This window comes from Ursus arctos, unplaced genomic scaffold (genome assembly GCF_023065955.2).
Source record: "Ursus arctos isolate Adak ecotype North America unplaced genomic scaffold, UrsArc2.0 scaffold_14, whole genome shotgun sequence".
NCBI classification, from domain to species: Eukaryota; Metazoa; Chordata; class Mammalia; order Carnivora; family Ursidae; genus Ursus; species Ursus arctos.
In genome coordinates, this window is record NW_026622808.1 from 44,308,493 (window position 1) to 44,327,591 (window position 19,099).

The 19,099-nt window shown below is 39.9% G+C and overlaps 1 protein-coding gene and 1 pseudogene across 1 annotated transcript in view; one reads left to right on the forward strand and one right to left on the reverse strand.

The window, feature by feature from the left end:
* CADPS (calcium dependent secretion activator) overlaps positions 1-19,099 on the reverse strand; it is a 793,408-nt gene that overhangs the window by 535,138 nt on the left and 239,171 nt on the right. The window lies entirely within an intron of this gene.
* Positions 5,588-11,313, forward strand: LOC113256625 (ferritin light chain-like; annotated as a pseudogene).

The window sequence follows — 19,099 nt, forward strand, 5'->3', positions numbered from 1 at the left end:
AATCATATGATCATCTCAATAGAGGCAGATAAAGCATTTGACAAAATCAACATCCATTCATGATAAAAACTCTCAATGAAGCAGGTTTAGATGGACCATAGATCAACATAATAAAAGCCATATATGAAAAACCCACAGCCAACGCTGTATTCAATGGTGAAAAACTGAGAGCTTTTCCCCTAAGATCAGGAACAAGACTAGGATGTTAAGTCTTGCCATTTTTATTCAACAGCCTTTTATTTCAGGTTAGGAGAAAATCTAACTGTGTCCCTCATTTTCATAAGCAAAGCAAGAATCTCATTGGTTGACTCCCCTGAATTTACATCATCAAGTTAGAAAGGATCTGCTAGGAGGCTTTCATGATTTAGGATCCACTCCTTTTGGCAGGTTCCTACTTTCCTGATTGGGGATAAAAATAAATGAGGCTACTGGGGCCTCTCGATGGCTCAGTCATTAAGCGTCTGCCTTCAGCTCAGGGCCTGATCCCAGGGTTCTGGGATCGAGCCCTGCATTGGGCTCCCTGCTCTGTTGGGAGCCTGCTTCTTCCTCTCCCACTCCCCCTGCTTGTGTTGCCTCTCTCTCGCTGGCTGTCTCTCTCTCTGTCAAATAAATAAATAAAATCTTTAAAATAAATAAATAAATAAGTAAATAAATAAATAAGGCTATGATCAAGAACAACTTCATTCTTGAAATTGTTGCAGAATCCACTGCTAAAGCAATAGCTGCCCAACAAAGGTCCTTAGACTTTCTGGCCAAAGTTATTCTTGGCAATAAGATAGCCCCTGATAATCTTTTAGCTAAGCAAGGAAAAGTCTGTACAATAGCTAATACCTCTTGCTGCATATGGATAAATACTTCGTAACAGGTAGAATTAGAAACTACTAAGCTACTTAAATTGGCCAAGTCCCTAAAGAGACCTTCAAATTTTTCCCCTTGATGGTTTAACTTTAAATTTTTTGATGTTTTTGGTTGGTTCCCTTCAGGATTTGGGGCTCTTTTGCATTCAGATTTGCAAGTTATACTATTAATCATTATGCTAACCTGTATCTTAATTGTTTTGTTTAAGCTGTTTGTAATGTGTATTTCCTGATGTTGTTCTGCTACTCAAAATGTCAAAATAATGGCTATTCAGAGACTTGAAAATATTCTTTAGACCTATCCTTTGAAAATAGGAAATGAAACTTCACTTGATGTATCCTAAAGTTCCTCTCCTTAAAAGGCCTCTGTTACTCAGATGTGGTCTTAGGACTCTCACACTACAGGCTTAAAGACGTATCAGAATATGAGACTCCCCATTTTGAGGGACGTGGTGGGCCCAGGGCAGGTACTAACCACTCTGGCAACACAATAGAACCAAACAGAAAGGATTGATCATTAAAGCTTCTTGTCAAAAAAGATCTCAGTCCAAAGGGGGAAATGTACAAGAAGATTTCAATATGGAGCAAGCAAACCTAGCTCTTTTAAAAATAGGGTCTCTTGGGGCGCCTGGGTGGCACAGCAGTTAAGCGTCTGCCTTTGGCTCAGGGCGTGATCCTGGCATTATGAGATCGAGCCCCACATCAGGCTCCTGATATGAGCCTGCTTCTTCCTCTCCCACTCCACCTGCTTGTGTTCCCTCTCTCGCTGGCTGTCTCTATCTCTGTCAAATAAATAAATAAAATCTTTTAAAAAAATAGGGTCTCTTTTTGGGGGCGCCTGGGTGGCACAGCGGTTAAAGCGTCTGCCTTCGGCTCAGGGCGTGATCCCGGCGTTATGGGATCGAGCCCCACATCAGGCTCTTCTGCTATGAGCCTGCTTCTTTCTCTCCCACTCCCCCTGCTTGTGTTCCCTCTCTCGCTGGCTGTCTCTATCTCTGTCGAATAAATAAATAAAATCTTAAAAAAAAAAAATAGGGTCTCTTTTTAAAAAGAGTCTCTTTTTAAAATAGGGTTGAGAGGCAACATGAGAGGATGCATTTTTGCAGAAGTCGCAAACTTAAAAACCTTTCAGCTAGAAGGAAGCCCTCAGTCTGTCCTTAACTTCTTCCTCACCATGACATCTGAATCATTTGTATTCATCACGTCAAAAGGAGTCAATGTGATTTAACAAGCTTCAAGCCCTTATTTGCATAATAATTTAACCAATCCCAGTTAACCTGGTTTCAATCCCTGTTTTGCACAGAGGGCCCAAATAAGAAATACATTCGTAGCCGTTTGCCTATGTAACCCTGCCTCCTCTTTGTCTTCCTTGGAACACAATTTGGGTTTCTACTTAAGTCTGTGTCTCCCAAGCTGAAATTCTAATTGCCCAAATAGATACCTGTTGGCTTAAATTTTCAGTGAATTCATTCTTGGTTGACACCAGGAGGGTCCTTTTTCAGATAAAGTGGTCAGCGGAGGCCACTTCAGAGGGGCTAGTTGACCTGAGACATAAACGACAGAACAAACTTCTTAAGCAGAAGGAAATACAAATTAAAAGGCTCTGAGTGGGAAAGGGCCTGCTGTGTGAGTGTCTGAAAAGAGGCAATGTGGTTTTAGACATAACAGTACAGTGATTAATTGGGTAGGTTCTGGTGCCAATGCTACCACTTCATAGCTCTGTGATCTCGGCCACATCATTTAACCTTTGGGAGCCTCAGCTTCGTCATTTGTAAAATGGGATCATGTAGTTACTACCCCATATAGATGTTGTAAATATTAGATAAAATATTGTGTGTTAAGTGGTTATCACCATACCTGTATATGGTAGGAGCTCTACAAATGTCATTGGGTTGGTCATACTCCTTTTCCCTTAAAAAACTCAATTCAGACAACAAAGTGAACTGTGTTTCACATAGCAGAACATTCTATGTTAAGTCAAACTTTCAGGTGTAGTTTGATCTAGAGATTTATAATGGACTCTGGGTCTCATTCCCTTAATTCTCTAAGTTATATCCTGGTGAATCTGCATTTTCATCTGACTGGCCTCCCACATAACAACAAAGGTGGCTGCATCTGCCATGGGGCTTATTCTGCATGCTCCTGCAGGTGTTTCAGGTCTCACATGGATATTCCATTCTATCTAGAGAAAGAAAATATAAGCAAGAACATTGAAGCTCTGAAAGTTGGTCCGATTGGATTGACTTGGGTCACATCCTACCCTGAACAAATCACTGCAGCCAGAAGGTGGCTTAATTTAGGTCATGTGTTCCTGGAGTTAGGAATGGAGTCAGATTTTTAAAGACCCTATGGATTACAAATGAAAATTGGAAGCTGATGGGAAGGCAGAAGGGGAAACGACGCTGGGGATACAGCAGTATATTCAGGAATACTGTATTTTATTACTATCATTCTACATAGATAATAGAACAGTGGCTTAGGGTAAGAGAACTACCTTGTAATTTTGATCCTCACGTAGCTCTAAGACTCACATACTCAATTGACCATTAGAGCATCAGTTTCCTCATCTTAAATTTATTTGCCCAACAAATTTCTTAAACTTCTATGATGGGCAAGACACTGATACAGTGAAAATAAGCAGAACCATCCCTGTCCTCATCAAGCTAATGTTCTAGGATAGTGGGATTTAAATATGAATTTTATAGACTCATCAAGCAGATGGTCTTAACATCAAGATGCAATAAAATTTGGTGCAATCTGTTATTTTTGCCCTTGTGTCTTGATTCTTCCGTTTTATGTCCCATGAGGGCAGAAACTAAAATATAATATCAGGACTGTGGAAAAGTTCAATCTAAGCTTCATTTTTTAAAAAATGTCTCAATCCAAGGGAAGTTGGAACCTACTGGAAACCATTCTTTCATGATTTCATATTAACATTTTATTAATTGTGGTTTCTAAGAGCATTTGTTATAAAAATATTAGAGTTTAAAAGTAGACATGATGCTACAAAAATATGATTTGTCAAGAAAGATAAAAAGGTAAATATTTACAGCATCACTTGGGGGAAGTGTTTGATTTAATAAGGCATCATTCTAATTAACTAGTAAAAATCAATCATAGAAAATAAAACATATAATTCACCACCTGAAACTCAAACTTTAATTTCTGTTTTTCTTTTAAAGCTAACTTCCCTAGTTGGAGAATTTTGCTGGTTTTGTTGTACAGAAATAATCTTTTTTTCTCTGTTGAAATTTATTGCTCCTTATGAGAGCTGAGAATGGTAGTTACATTTTGCTGTGAGTTCCCACCACAGAGATTATTACTGTCACTATAGAAAAGGGCCAACCAATTATGGTGATGGAAAATGATAGAATGTCTTATTTGGCCGTGGCTATAATTTTGAGGGAAGACTGATGAATTTCTTCTTCTGACTAGTGTAAGTGACAAATCATCCAGCCTGTTCTCCCTTTGCTTTGTACCACTTGTGCCCTCCTTCTGCCCTTTATTGGACCACTGACTCACCAACCACAGCATCATGTAGGACACTTACTACTTCTGAAAATTCTTTTTTTTTTTTCAAAAAAAGAATAAACTTTATTGAGGTATAATTGACCTGTAAAATTCTAAGATATAAAAAAATTTTAAGATACATCATGGTGATTTGTTTTATATATATATATATATATATATATATATATATATATATATATATATATATATATATATATAGAAAGGATTTCCTGTCTAGTTAATTAAAGCATTTATTACTTCATATATTTATCTGATTTTAGAATGTAAATGTTCTCACAAAAGAAATTATTTTAAGTCACATCAAAATTTGACCATGGCATTAGGCTTGCCTGGTGTTGTCAAGAAGCATAAGGTGGCCAACCTCTTTAGATTTCCCTGAGAGCAAAAATGGCTCATTAGGCTGGGACTCCTTCTACAATCTCAACCAAGGGCTTTGGAATGAAGTTGACTCTACCCCCAGGTCCAGGTGTAGATCTTGCCACCCAGGCCTATGCCCGCTGAAGAATTCCTCCCTTGCCTGTATGTTTAGCTCATAAACGGGCACACCACCAAATCAGGCCAATCAGAGATTCAACTAGAGGTATTTTTTGTAAGCTCCAAGAAAAGCAGGCACTCTGTCCCCTCCCTGGACACAAACGAGGGATTATATATTCTGAAAAGTGTTGATGTTTATGTTGGGAGCATAGGGAGTGAGACTGCCAAAAACAATTTCTGGCAAGTAGAAACTGGAGTTCAGAAATGGAAAAAGAAGCTAAGTCCTGGTAACATATTTGAGGCACCTGGATCAAAGTTTACCTGAAGCCTGCTGGGCTTTGCAAGGCCATGAGCCAATAAACATTCCTTCGTGTTTCCAGTTTGGAGTGGGTTTTCTTTTGCTTTCAACAAAAAGATTCTAACTGATATGCTATAAAACACCAATAACGTCATGTCAGTCTCCTGTTTAAAAATCCTCCGGTAGTTTATTTTCTTCAAGATAAATTCAAACTTGTGAGCTTAGCACAAGATCTGACCCTTCTTACACTGACATCTTCCGTCTGGGAATACCCAATTTCTTTGGATTCGTCCAACACAGTGTGTTGTTGTTTTTTAACCTACGTGCTCTGCATATATCAGCATAGCAGAGTTCCAAAAGAGAGAGTTTCAGTTCCATTATCTGTAAATTGGGAATAAGAGCAGCCTGTTCCCTACCGGTTGTCGTAATGGTTCCCATGAGTGATAGTATGTGTAAAGTATTTAATGCATGATAACTTCTCAATAAATGTTTATTAAATGCAAAAACTAACTGAAAAATATTAATTAAGGAAGGAATTGCCTGAAGTCCTGGATGATCTGTGTGATAAATTAAGTGCTTTTGAGGAATATGTACACTTCCAGACCTTCTCCCCACCATGTTGGAATTTTTACACCGAAATGATAGAAAAATAATTTCTAATTAAGTAAGCTCTGAAATTGAAAGGGGGAGAGGAGACCTTTTGGCTCCCTTATTCTTAGAGGGAATCACTGTTTGTCTTTTATTTAATAAGTTCTGCTCTTTGCCTCAGAAGTCCCAGTTATTAGTGTCTTTTTTTTTTTTTTAAGATTTTATTTATTTATTTGACAGAGAGAGAGACAGCCAGAGAGAGTGGGGACACAAACAGGGGGAGTGGGAGAGGAAGAAGCAGGTTCTCAGTGGAGCAGGGAGCCTGATGTGGGGCTCGATCCCAGGACCCTGGGATCACACCCTGAGCTGAAGGCAGACACTTAACGACTGAGCCACCCAGGTGCCCCCCAATTATTAGTGTCTTTGTAGAATTATTCATTCTAATAGAACATATTCTTTGCTTCTAAGCTCTTTTTTTTTTAATACCAGTATAGTTAACATACAGTGTTATATTAGTTTCAGGTGTACAATACAGTGATCCAACACTTCTATACATTACTCAGTGGTCAGCAAGTTACTTTTAATCCCCTTCACCTATTTCACCCATCCCCCCACCCAGCTCCCCTCTGGTAATCATTAGTTTGTTCTCTATAGTTAAGAATCTGATTGTTTTTTTCCTTTTACTTGGTTCTTTGTTTCTTAAATTCCACATTTAAGTGAGATCATATAGTATTTGCTGAAATTCCATTCTTAATGAATTCACTGAATTCCTAATTTAGGCCCTTTTCCAATGAATCCTGTTGAAGTCTATGGGCCTACCGCAGCCTCAGTAAAGTCAGCTGAGGGTCCAAGACACACGAAGTGCCCTGGGTGAACCATAACGTATGGCTCAGTTCTCATTCTCTTAGCTTCTAGAGATCTGTCCTTGTAGCATTGTGATGACGTTAGTGTCACGATAAAGGATGTGGAGTGGCAGAGTGGTTAGGCCTTTGGTTCAGGAGCTATGCTGACCAGTACTCTTGCTGCAAGTCATACATAGTCGCTGACTACTTGAAATGTGGCTACCAGGATTGCAGAACTACATTTTTTTATTTTATTTAATTTTATATTAAATTTAACTTAAAATATGGACACCCCATTCCGTTATGGGAAACTTTTAAGTATGCTTAGAACAATTTGGTTATGTGAATCTTCTTTTTCAACTGTAAATTTTATGAAATCTAAATACAGATTAAGTATTTCTGCTGAAAATTTAACCTTCAAATGGAGATGTGCTCTAAGTGTAAAATCACACTAGATTTCAAAACTTAATATGGTTAAAAAGAATGTTAAATATCTCATTAAGAAACATTACATTGATTATATATTGAAATGATAATATTTTGGGTATATTAAGTAGAAAATACTGTTAAAATTAATTTCATCTGTTTTTCCTTACTTTCTAATTATAGTTACCAGAAAATTAAAAATCGTATGGCTTGCATTATGTTTCTATAGGGCAGCACTGCTCTAGAGTAAACTCATCTAGTTGAAATCTTGGTTCTTACAAGCTGTGTGACCTTGGGCAAGTCAATTTAACCTCTTGGCTAAGTGAGATTTTAAGAGTCATGTTCATCTTTTGCTCCCTATTTTTTAAGAATATCATGACTTAATACATATTTTGTGCTTCACATAATGACAAATGGTAGTAAGCAATACCTATTAGCCTTAATGTATTTAATGTGTACAAATTATTATTGCTTTGCATATTTATTATCTGTGCTACAATTTTCATTTCAGAAAAGATCAAAATGCTATTACCATATTTTTCCATTACGTGGGGCCACACTCCTCTGTTCTAAAAATATTAAAAATATTAACCAAAACAATTAGGAAATTGGGTGGTATGCGAGAAAGAACACTGTCTCTGGAGTCAAGGTCAAGGTGTGTGCCTGTTCATTCCTGATCTTCTGTAGTCTCACTGTGTGACCTTGTTCCACTCATTCTTTGTGTCTGGTCTCATTTTCTTCTTATAGAAGTCACTGATGCTGGAGTAGATGATCTCTCAGCTCCTTTTCAGATAAAAAATCCTGAAATTCCTTGGAAATTGAAGACCATGAAGCCATATATAGGTTGGAAAGAAACCCAATTGGTAAAGTGGGAAGAGGGAAAGAAGAGCAAAGTGTTTAAAACTACAAGTTCTTTCAGTGGGGTTCTCAGTGTAGGTCTTTTCCAAATAAGTTCCAAGGCTCAGTTAACTCAGCTAAGGAGGACCCAAGATGCATAAAGTGGCTCTGAATCAACTGTGTTGTAGGATTCAGTTCTCATTTTCCTAGATGCTAACACTATATTAGTGTAGCATTAAAGGAGGCAGAGTGAAAAGGTAGTAGTTTACTTAATAATACTTACTAGTTAATGCATAAATTTCTTACTATAAGCCAGGCACTGTTCCTTTCAATTTACAAACACTCACAACCCTATGAGGTAAGTTTTAGGATAGGTTCTAGCTCCTGATGAGACATGCAAGAGAAAGAACTAAAACTGCCCAAGGTCACACTGCAGGCACTGAATTCAAACCCAGGTGGTCTGACTCCCATGGCTTCATGCTGCACATGGTGCTGTGTTGTGCTGGCCCCCTGGTGCCCAGCACCAGGTCCAGTGTTAGGGTTACTGGGGAAAATGTGACATATGGTTCCTCCCCTCATAGAGGCTAGAGTGTTTTTGCAGAGATGATACATTTTAAATGCACAAAGAGCTACTGTTTTTTTGCATATTTATGAGGTACAAGGCATTATGTGAAGCATGTGTTATAGATCATTTCATATTATTTTTTACAAAAAAGGAGGAAATCTACCACAAATGCTAGAAAGATGGGAGGAGTAATGTAACAGTACGAAACTGGGGACCTTGACCTATTTAGGCGCATAAAGAACATCCAGGGACTTCCTCCTTAAGAAAGAGAAATTTCAGCTGACACCTGAGGTTGCATAAGAGCTGAACAGCAGAGTGTGTGTGTGTGTGTGTGTGTGTGTGTGTGTGTGTGTGTGTGTGTGTTGGTGGCTACTAGCAGGAATGATGGAGAGTATTCTGGACAAACACCCCTGATGTGTTGCACTCAGTGTGTGTATATGCAGTCTGTAAAATTTCAAGGCTGTTTTAAGTCCTAGTATTGTGCTTTTAACATCAGCTCCACCAACATATCTGCAAGGAAACTATCTGACTGACTCTCCCAATCAAGCCGATAACGTTAAGTTTCAGTTTATTTGCAAGATTTTGGGATAAATACCTGACTCTCACCAGATTATAAGATTCATCAGGGCAGGCACCAAGTTTCTTTTGCTCAACATTTTATTTCTAGCACTCAAAATTTGTTAAATAAATGATTCAAGGGGTCTTTTCAGACAAATATTGTTATTAGCTTAAAATTATCACTATGCGTTCACATTTATCCCTTAAAGCATACAGCGCCACATGCAATAAAAATGAATTTTGGATTATGGACCATTGCAATCTGCTAATAGGGCACACAGAGTTGGCCTTGCCTGCCTTTCTAGCAAGCAAAGCCTTTAAAAATGATCTATATTCATGTTGTTTTCTAAGTAATATACATTATGCAAAAGCACACTGACAGGCCTATGAATGAGTTGGTAAAATAGTCAATCAAAAAGTTTCTTTATTCTTTGAAGAAAAATGAGTAACTATCTTCTAAAAAATAAATTATAGACCCCTTACTAGTGATTCTTTGATTTTTCTAGGTAGTGAATCAAATATATTATTTATAATTAGTTTCTTGGTTTTTTTCCTGCATAGTTTTCCCTTTTTAAATCTCAAAGAGATTAAGAAGTAATGTGTTTTGTCATATGGAAAATGAAAGAACCAGATGAAAGAGTATATATTTTATAATTTCATGTGAAGGCCGAACAGGCAAAATTAATCCACTATTAAATGTAAAGGTAGTAGTAATCTTTGAGAGAGCAGAGCTTGGGGGGTTTCTTGGTCAAGGGGTCATCATGTGGGTGTGTTCAGTTTGTGAAACCTCGTCCATCTGTACAATTATGATGTGTGCACCCTTCCTGATCGATGTTGTACTTCAATAAAGTTATACAAATTCAGACACATATGAGTGTTTTGAAGCAAGGAATTCACCATGTTCTGGGAGATTTCCAATGACTTAGATGGAAGGCCATATTAAAAGGACAGAGAATTAAATACTTCAGAGGAAGGCCCAAGAGAGGCTGGTTGAAGGGACAGCATTGGATTCTGGCCAATATATTTAAGAAGAGATGCTGTGTGCTCCTCCACACTCAAGTGGCTTGCTGTGGTGTCCAGGAAAGTTGAGAAACGCTGGAGAGACTTGGAGGCAATGTTCCAACACTGGCAGGCTGGCCCCTGAGCCTGACTCCTGACCCCTGCACTCGACTGTGGGCGATGCCATTGGTCTTCCAACCTGGCTGCAATTGCAAATACCTGGGAGCTTTAAAGAAACAATGCCAGGGGCCCATCTGCAGGGATTTCCAGATGAAATTAATGTGGAGGCTGGGCATTAGGATATTTTTATCTCCTGTGGTAATTCTGATATGAATCAAAGTTTGAGAATTGCTGTTCTTTTCTATATGATTATACAGTTGCCCCTTGAGCAACATAGGGTTTGGGGGTCCCAACTACCACCCAGGTGAAAATCCACTTGTAACTCTGACGTCCCCAAACTACTAATAGCCTACAACTGTTGACCAGAAGCCTCACCGGTAAGAGTCAATTAAGACATATTTTTGTACGTTGTATGTGTTACATACTGTATTCTTAAAGTACACTAGAGGAAAGAAAATGTATTAAAATCATAAGGAAGAGAAAATACCTTTACAGTACTGCATCGTAAAGAATCCATGTAGAGGCAGTGTGCTCAGTGGTCCCTGGATCTTCTCTTGCTTCAACAGTGTATGCATAGAACAGACCCAGGGATGCCCCTTCTTCTAGTCTCCTCCCACCCTCCAATCTCTTCCAGTGGGAACCTTTGGAACCATCTTCTCAGTCATCCCCTGCCTCTGGGATCAGCTCACACCATCTTTTGAGCTTAGCTCCTTACTGCTGATCAACCAAGAGCTCCCACATTGCTCAGCATTATCTCACTGAGTTGGAAGCTGCTGTCAGCTACCTGGTCAAAGTGCATTTGCAGTCCTCCTACACTTATCTCTCTCTGGGCTTCTATTTTGACCTCGAGGATGTGGCTCTGGAGGGCCTGGGCCACTTCTTCCAGGAGTTGGCTGAGGAGAAGCTTAAAGATACCAAACCAGCACCCTCTTCCAGGACCTGCAGAAGCCATCTCAGGACGGGTGGGGTAAAAACCCGAGGTCATGAAAGTTGCTATGATCCTGGAGAAGAACCCAAAGCAGGTCCTTTTGGATCTGCATGCCTTGGGTTCTCCTGGTGCGGACCCCCAGCTCCGTGACTTCCTGGAGAGCCACTTCCTGGATGAGGAGGTGAAATTCATCAAGGAGATGGCGACCACCTGACCCGCCTCTGCAGGCTGGGCTCCAGACTGGACTGAGCAAGTAGCTTTTTGAAAGGCTTATCTTCAAGCATAATTAGGAGCTTCAGGAGCCCAGCAGCCCTGGAGGGGCCCCTCTGGCATTCCTCTGGTGGCAGGGCTGCTGTCTGAATCTCTCCCCATAGCCACTAGGCAGCTTTTTAACCACCCTGGAGGCCTCTCTCTAGCTATGGACCAAATGGGAACAATAAAGCTTTTTGCAGGAAAAAAAAAATCTAAGTATAAATGGACCCAACCAGTTCAAGAAATTCAAACCCATGTTGTTCAAGGACCAAATGTATTAGATTATGTTATACTTTACCATAGTCTAATACTACACTATGCCATGCCGAGCTATGTTGTGCTTTGCTACAGTATAGTACACAGCTCCCTAATGTTATGTATTGCCTAAAAATACATATATTTGTAAGATAAAGAAATGCATGAAAATGCTAAGCCCCACCTTCAAGATAGTGCTTCCTCCCAGAAGAGAAGAAGGGAGCTGAAACTAGGAAGGATACATGAGTGATCTTCACATACACATATATATAATATTAATTTTATTTATATTATATGTATTTATAGTTTTCTTAAGCTGGACGGTGGGCGCAGATGAAGTTGAAATCAAGCATTCATTATAGTTATTTGTTGAGCTCCACCCTTGTCCCAGGTTTTTTTCTAGGTTCTGCAGGGGAAAAACAAAAAAACCAAACCAAACCAAAACTAGACAAAAACTTTGACTTCACGGAGCTAATATTTTAGTTAGGGTAACCAGGTAATGAATTAATATACAACTAAATATATACCTTATGTGATCAGCGCTATGGAGAAAAACAAAGCAGGATAATGAGCTATGAGATGCTGAGATTGGGGGAGGGAGACATGGCTCTTTCATGTAGGGTTGTGAGGAAAGCCCTCTCTGATAAGGACAGGCCTGAAGAACTCAGGGAAGAGAGTCAAATAGATATTTAAGAGAAGAGTATTGAAGGCAGAGAAACCTCCGAGTGCTAATGATCCAGGAGCCAATATTGAAACAGGAGTGGTGGGGGACAGTAGGAAAGGGGGAGGGGCACCTGGGTGGCTCAGTCCTTAAGCGTCTGCCTTAGGCTCAGGTCATGATCCCAGGGTCCTGGAATCAAGCCCTGCATCGGGCTCCCTGCTCGGAGGGAAGCCTGCCTCTCCCTCTCCCACTGCCCCTGCTGGTGTTCCCTCTCTCTCTCTGTGTCTCTCTCTGTCAAATAAATAAAATGTAAAAAAAAAAAAAAAAAAAAAAAGGAGAGGGGGAGAATGGTTGGGCAGGCAGGGGAAGGCTCTCACAAAAGGCTGGGAGGCCAGTGTGGGGATTATGCATTTTATTCTCTATGAGATAGGCTTCCTAGAAAAGCCCTATTCTTTGTTCCTTTTGTATCTGCCTTCAACTTTTTCTTTTAAAGATTTTATTATTATTTATTTGCCAGAGAGAGAGAGCAAGAGCGAGCACGAACAGGCAGAGTGGCAGGCAGAGGGCTGCTGAGCAAGGAGCCTGATGCAGGGCTCCATCCTAGGACCCGTGGATCAGGACCTGAGCTGAAGGCAGATGCTTAAAGACTGAGCCACCCAAGCATCCCTGCTTTCAACTTTTCTAATATGTTTTTAAAAATAGAGATGTTATCAGACACAGATATTGCATCACATTAGATTCATCATCAATGTGATAAGAGGGGCTTGGGACAACTGAGGACCCCATGAGGGTAAATTTGTTAAATGTGGGGCAAAAGGACCCAAGAAGGGAGTGTGTGTGTGTGTGTGTGTGTGTGTGTGTGTGTGTGTGTGTAGGGAGTGGTTGCAGAAGACAAATTGCACTTTCTCACTATGATGATCAGATAACAGTAGGCAAACAGTGTTCAGGGATGTGCAGGGAGTCCCGATCCCCAGGCAGCAGGCTGGTACAATTCTTAGGAGACCAGACGGCATTTTCAATGAAGGCAGAGAGGGAATAACAACTCAGATCTGCATGCAAACAGGACACGCGGATTCTGCCTTTTTTAAGGCCCCCATTGGAACTGCTTCCCATTTCTTCTGTTTCAGCTCAGCTACAGCTGTGGAAGGGGGGCAGCTATGTTGCATTAGAATCTGAAATGACTTGACTGTTCTTAGAAGACACTCTAGTAAATTAACTTTTTACAGCCTGACACCATCTTCAGTCCATTTGCTTTGGGGCCAGCACACTGCTCTGAAAAATGTCTATGGGTGGTACTTTCCATTTGAAGCTCGTAAGGAATATATTGCCTTTGCTATGCTCTCAGCTCCTACTCAGGGGAGATAGAGAATTCTCAAAGCCAAATGCTGAACTGCTTATTTCCCTTAGAGGTTTTCAGACAGCACACACAGGTACTGAGGCAAAGCAGAAAAAAATCCTCAAAGAAAGTGTTTTTGTCCCTCACTCAATATGCTCTGTCTCCAATCTTTGTTAAAATAGGCTCCAGGAAACTAGAAATGATCGCCTTTTACATTTTTACCCTTTATTTCCTTATGTTTCATTTTTTTCTATCAATTATGGGTATGGAAAGTGGTGACCAAGCTGCCAGACTGTGAAGAATCCATTTAAAACCAATGTGTCTGCTTTTGGCTGAGGGGAGAAAAAAAGCCAATTAATAATTTCATTTAAATGTCCACCTGCCAACTTGGATAAAGCTGTAAGGTCGCAGTCCACCAAGAAATCTGGCCTGGTGATAAAGGTTTACTATTCCATTTTGGTTTTGCAGGTGATCATCAAAACTAAGAAAGTCAGTGTTTACACTGAATGGTATATAGTAAAAAACTGTCTTTGCAATGATAGGAGGGATTCTAAGAAGATGGAAGACGTACACAGCAGAGTACAGAAATGCATTTATCGCTTGGGAGAGGATGGAACTCTATTTAATTTATATTTCTAAAGTTTTCCACAGAATAATAGTAGTGGATATTTACCGAGCATTTACTGTGTGCCTGGCATGTGTCATATGCTTAAGATCCACATTTTTTAAGCTCGAATGTGGTGCAAGTCACCTGGGGATCTTGTTAAAATGTAGTTTCTGGTTTTGTAGGTCTGGGGAGAGCTTAAGATTCTGCATTTCTAATAAGCTCTCCAACGATGCTGGTATGCTGGACTTCCGTCCACAAGTGGCCTAGCAAAGCATTATACAATGCATTACATAATCCAATCAGAGCACAGTCCAGTGAGGTTGTTAGTATCAGCGTCTTTTTGTAATTCGGGAAACCAAATGTCAGAGAGGTTAGGTCTCAGGTAGGACATGGCAGATATAATTCTGACTCCAGAGCCTCAACGCTCAACATCTTTTAACTGCCTCCTATCAAATTGGAGTCCCTCTTGATGGCTTTATCCCGTATTTAATGAATGATTTTTAATAGGTAATAATATGTCTGAGCCTTTTAGTTTCGTCAAATCAGTTTCCCTTCATTTTAATAGGTTTCTGCAGCCTGAGTAAAGCTCAGTTTATTAAGGGGAGCTTGTTTTCTTCTTTAGACCAGTTCGTAATCACAGACCACACTGACATTTCCGAGACCGCTTCTGGCATACTAACTGTTTTAAATGTTAGTCTGCTTTCATGGGAGACATTAAGGAGAACATCAATCTCAGCTTAGAAATGTGCCCTGCATTAAAATGCAGGCTGGAAAAAACATGCAGGCTGGGTAAGGTTTTGTTTTGTTTTGTTTTTTTTAACACTTCCCAAACTAATCATTATGGATAATCACATCGTAAATATTCATATTAGGTATTGAAGCAGTTTGTCTACATTCAGTTCAATTGCAGAAGCATTTATCGAGCACCTACTAGATTCTTGATGCTGTGGCTTGGGTTTTGGTGGAGGCGAACATAAATAATGGTAAGCCAGGTTTTCCTAGGATCTTATAGTGTTCTCAACTCTCAATGCATCTGAATTTTCTGTAGTTAATTAACCTTACTGTTCAAGTGTAAGAACCAACCATGGACATGTTCACAAATGGGGCAATATCTTCCTGCATTAGACACATTTGATTTTAAAGATTTATTTATTTAAAGAGAGAGGAACCGTGGGGGCGAAGGGCAGAGGGAGAGAGAGTCTTAAGCAGACTCTGCACTCAGTGTGGAGCTCAATGCAGGGCTTGATCTCACGACGCTGAGATTACAACCTGAGGCAAAACCAAGAGTCAGACACTTAACCGACTGCACCACCCAGGAGCCCCTAGACACACCTGATTTTAGAGAACCTTGAGAATTAACAGATGTAATGCTGTTGATGGGATTCCTACCTTCATCCCCAGTGAATCATTTGCCTTATCTGGAAATACTCAATTGCTCCTTTTATTAGCTGAAATTAACATCTACTTTAAATTGAAAAAAAAAAAGTCATATGTACATTGTGGGTAGGGACATTGGAAAGAGAACAATGGGTATTATCTGTGAGCACAACAATTCATTCAATCAGCTAATGTGTATTGAATACCTGCTAACTCCAATATCATCAGTCAAGTTTTGGAAAGTACAATAAATGTATTAGTCACTGTCCTGCCCTTAAAGAACTAACGCTCTAATTCAGTGATACCTAAAATTTCGTGTGCATAAAAAACACCAAGTGTGTATTCATACTACTCAAATTCTACTAGGTGACCTTAAGAAATGAGCTATTAATATGCTCGGCGATATAGACGTATCGCAGCATCATTATGCAAGAGTCAGACATAAAAAGTATACTGGGTGCACTTATTAACTGTCATGAATACACCAGACTATCAAAGAGCCTCATGAGCCTCTGTTTATTTTCATCATGATATTAACCATAATTTGTAATTATGTATTTATTTACTGGTTTTTATGTTGCTCTCTTGTCTCTGTTTTAAACTATAAGTTCCAAGAGGACAGGCATTACAGGTTCATTGTTTGCTACCATGTACCCAATGGCCTATGCAATGCTCAGTATCAATAAAATGTTCTATCGGTAGTTGTGGCAGTAATGATCACAGGCTCCTTGAGAAGAATGCTGGTTCATTTTTCTTTATGTCTCTCATAACTAATAATAAGGGCACAAAGGGGGCTTTCAGAAATACTTTTTGAATGAAAAAATCACCAGAAACAAATGTGTAGCTCATAATCGAGATTAACAAAGAAAGTGATGTAGGATTCTGCACGAAAATTTGGATGGGTGACTTTCTAAGAAGGGAAATCAATTCATCAAGTAAATGATGCAAAATAAGTCTTCATTTAAGCTAATTAATGAAATAAATAATTCCAAAGGTGCTCCTTTAAGTTAATCTTTATACATTTCTGAAAATAGCAGTTTGGACCAATGGTTCTCAGTCCTGACTGCACGTGGAACCACCTGAAAAGCTTTACAAATTGCAGGTCCCTGGGCTTTCTCCCCGGCCCCAGAGGCTATGACTGAATTGCTCTGAATGGGTCCTGGGTGTTAGTCTGAAAGGCTCCCATTTGGGGTGACTGGGTGGCTCAGTAGGTTAAGCGGCTGCCTTCAGCTCAGGTCATGATCCCAGGGTCCTAGGATCGAGCCCCACATGAGGCTCCCTGCTTAGCAGGGAGCCTGGTTCTCCCTCTCCCTCTGTCTCCCGGCTTGTGCTCTCACTCTCTGTCAAATAAATAAATAAATAAATAAATAAATAAATAAAATATTAAAAAACAATAAAGGCTCCCCATTTGGTGCTAATATACTGTCAGGTCTAAAAACTGCTGTTTAAGGAAGGGATGTGTACACAATATAATGTGGGCTTTGGTCAGAAAACAGAATTCAAAACCCATCTCAGTCACTTTGTAGCCATATAGATTACTTCATCTCTCAGCCTCAGGGTTTACATTTATAAAATTGGATAATAATGTCTGCCTTTTAAGGTGGTGGAGATTAGAAAGTATATAAAATTCCAATAGGTTATCATAATTGATCACTTTTGTTATTTCTATATGTAGGTAAGATGATTTTTGTTTACTGTCTTCAGTTTAATCCCAAACATCTTAGGTACCTGTTATGTGGAGCACAGGGGGACAGCACCTAACCTGGGTGGTGGATATGGAACCTGCATCTTTAAGAAATCAAATTGGCCAATAAGATGACAGCTTTATTATTAAAAAAGCTACCTTTTGAATGGCATACCCCTCTCAACTCACACTATTCCAAATAAGATCTAACAAAATAAGGTCAATTGATAATAACAGAAAATCAATAATGATATTTAACTTTTCTTACTTATTTACCATAAGCTAGGCACTGTTCTATAAGCTCTCCATGTATCATTTCATTTAATTCTTAGAGCATCCCTATGGGATGGGGGCTTTGGCACTCTTATCATTGCCCCATTTACAAATAAGGACAATGAGAGACAAAGGTATTAAATAATTTGCCCATTTCCCTCAGTTGGCAGGTGGCAGGGCAAAAACTTGAACCTAGGCAGTCTGATTTCAGTTGCCCTGTTCTTAATTACCCTGGTCCAATCTCTTTCTCCTAGAAAATAGCCCTATATAAATATATCTACAAAGCTGAGTAAGGGAAATGACACCTCACTAGTCTGATACAATGCTGTGTTTGAGGACTGGGTGAAGGATGTCAAACAGAAACAAAATGGACAGTATATGAGTTACAGAGAACCCCTACAGGCCATGGAACAATTTTTGAAAGCTATATATTGAACAAACGATTTTACATCTAAGTATTTCTCACACGTAGTTTTTCTTGGGAAATAAGAAACACTTTCTTGTCGTTTTAGTATTTTCAGCTGCAGCTCTCCTCTCTATCCCTCAATTGAATTACATAGGAGACAAAGGCCAGGAATGTGTCACTAATAGAGTTGAATCTCATCTACATTCAAGCCTCTTGTCCAGGACAGCCCCATAATTACCCTGAGCTCCTTTGTCCACTTGCTGTCTAATGCACATTAGGGTGGGTGGACCATTGATAGCTTGGAATGACTCTTCTTTTTAAGGGAATGCGTGGATGTCTCCGGAAGCCAAACTGTATCTGTAACTTTTTTCTCTAGAAATTGGTTGCATTGTGCTGTTTACCCGAAATGTGAAAACTATCACAGGGAACGTGACTTTTGGTTAAGTTCATTCATTTCCTTATTCGACAAACACTAATTGCTCAATAACCTAAGGCCCAACTGTAGTAGGTACTGCGTATAGAACTGGAAGGAACATAGTGTCTTCCCCTAGAAGCGCATAATCTGGGGGAGCTCCAAGTAAAGGACTTACGTTCTTGTCCTGTGACTTGATGAGACAACTTTATGAATAAGGGAAACTAAAGGGAGTTTGGTCTTTCTCTGGCCTCACCACTCATCATAGCCCAGTCCTTCCACCTGCTTTGGTCCAGCCCTGTGGCCGTAGGTAGGGCAGAGGTCTGCCGGCCAGTGGAACTTGACCTGAGTCCCTGCTCCTCCCCTTCTCAGTGGTGTCATCCTAGACAGCTTACTTAGCCTCTCTAGGTTTCTCATATATAAAATGGGAGTGATCAAAAGCCTTCTCTCCCAGGGGTGGTGTGAGAATTCAAGAGCTGCCATGTCTGCTCTTATCTGAGCGTCTCACACATACAGGTGCTTGGTAAAGGCTCAGGATGATGATTTATCTTCAGAACGTTTTGGCGTGTGTGTGTGTGTGTGTGTGTGTGTGTGTGTGTGTGTGTGTGTGTGTTCTCCTCCACAAAGGAGATCTCTGAGATTTCTCGCATGTCAAACAACCTCAGATTCCCAAACATCAAACACGGAAACAAGGGCTAGCAAACTGCGAAAGGATCGAAGTACCCCGATGGTGGTCATGTGTATGAAAAGGCCCTGAACCTTGACTACTGTCTAGCTGGAAACACTGCTGACCCAACAGCAGGAAATAAGGAT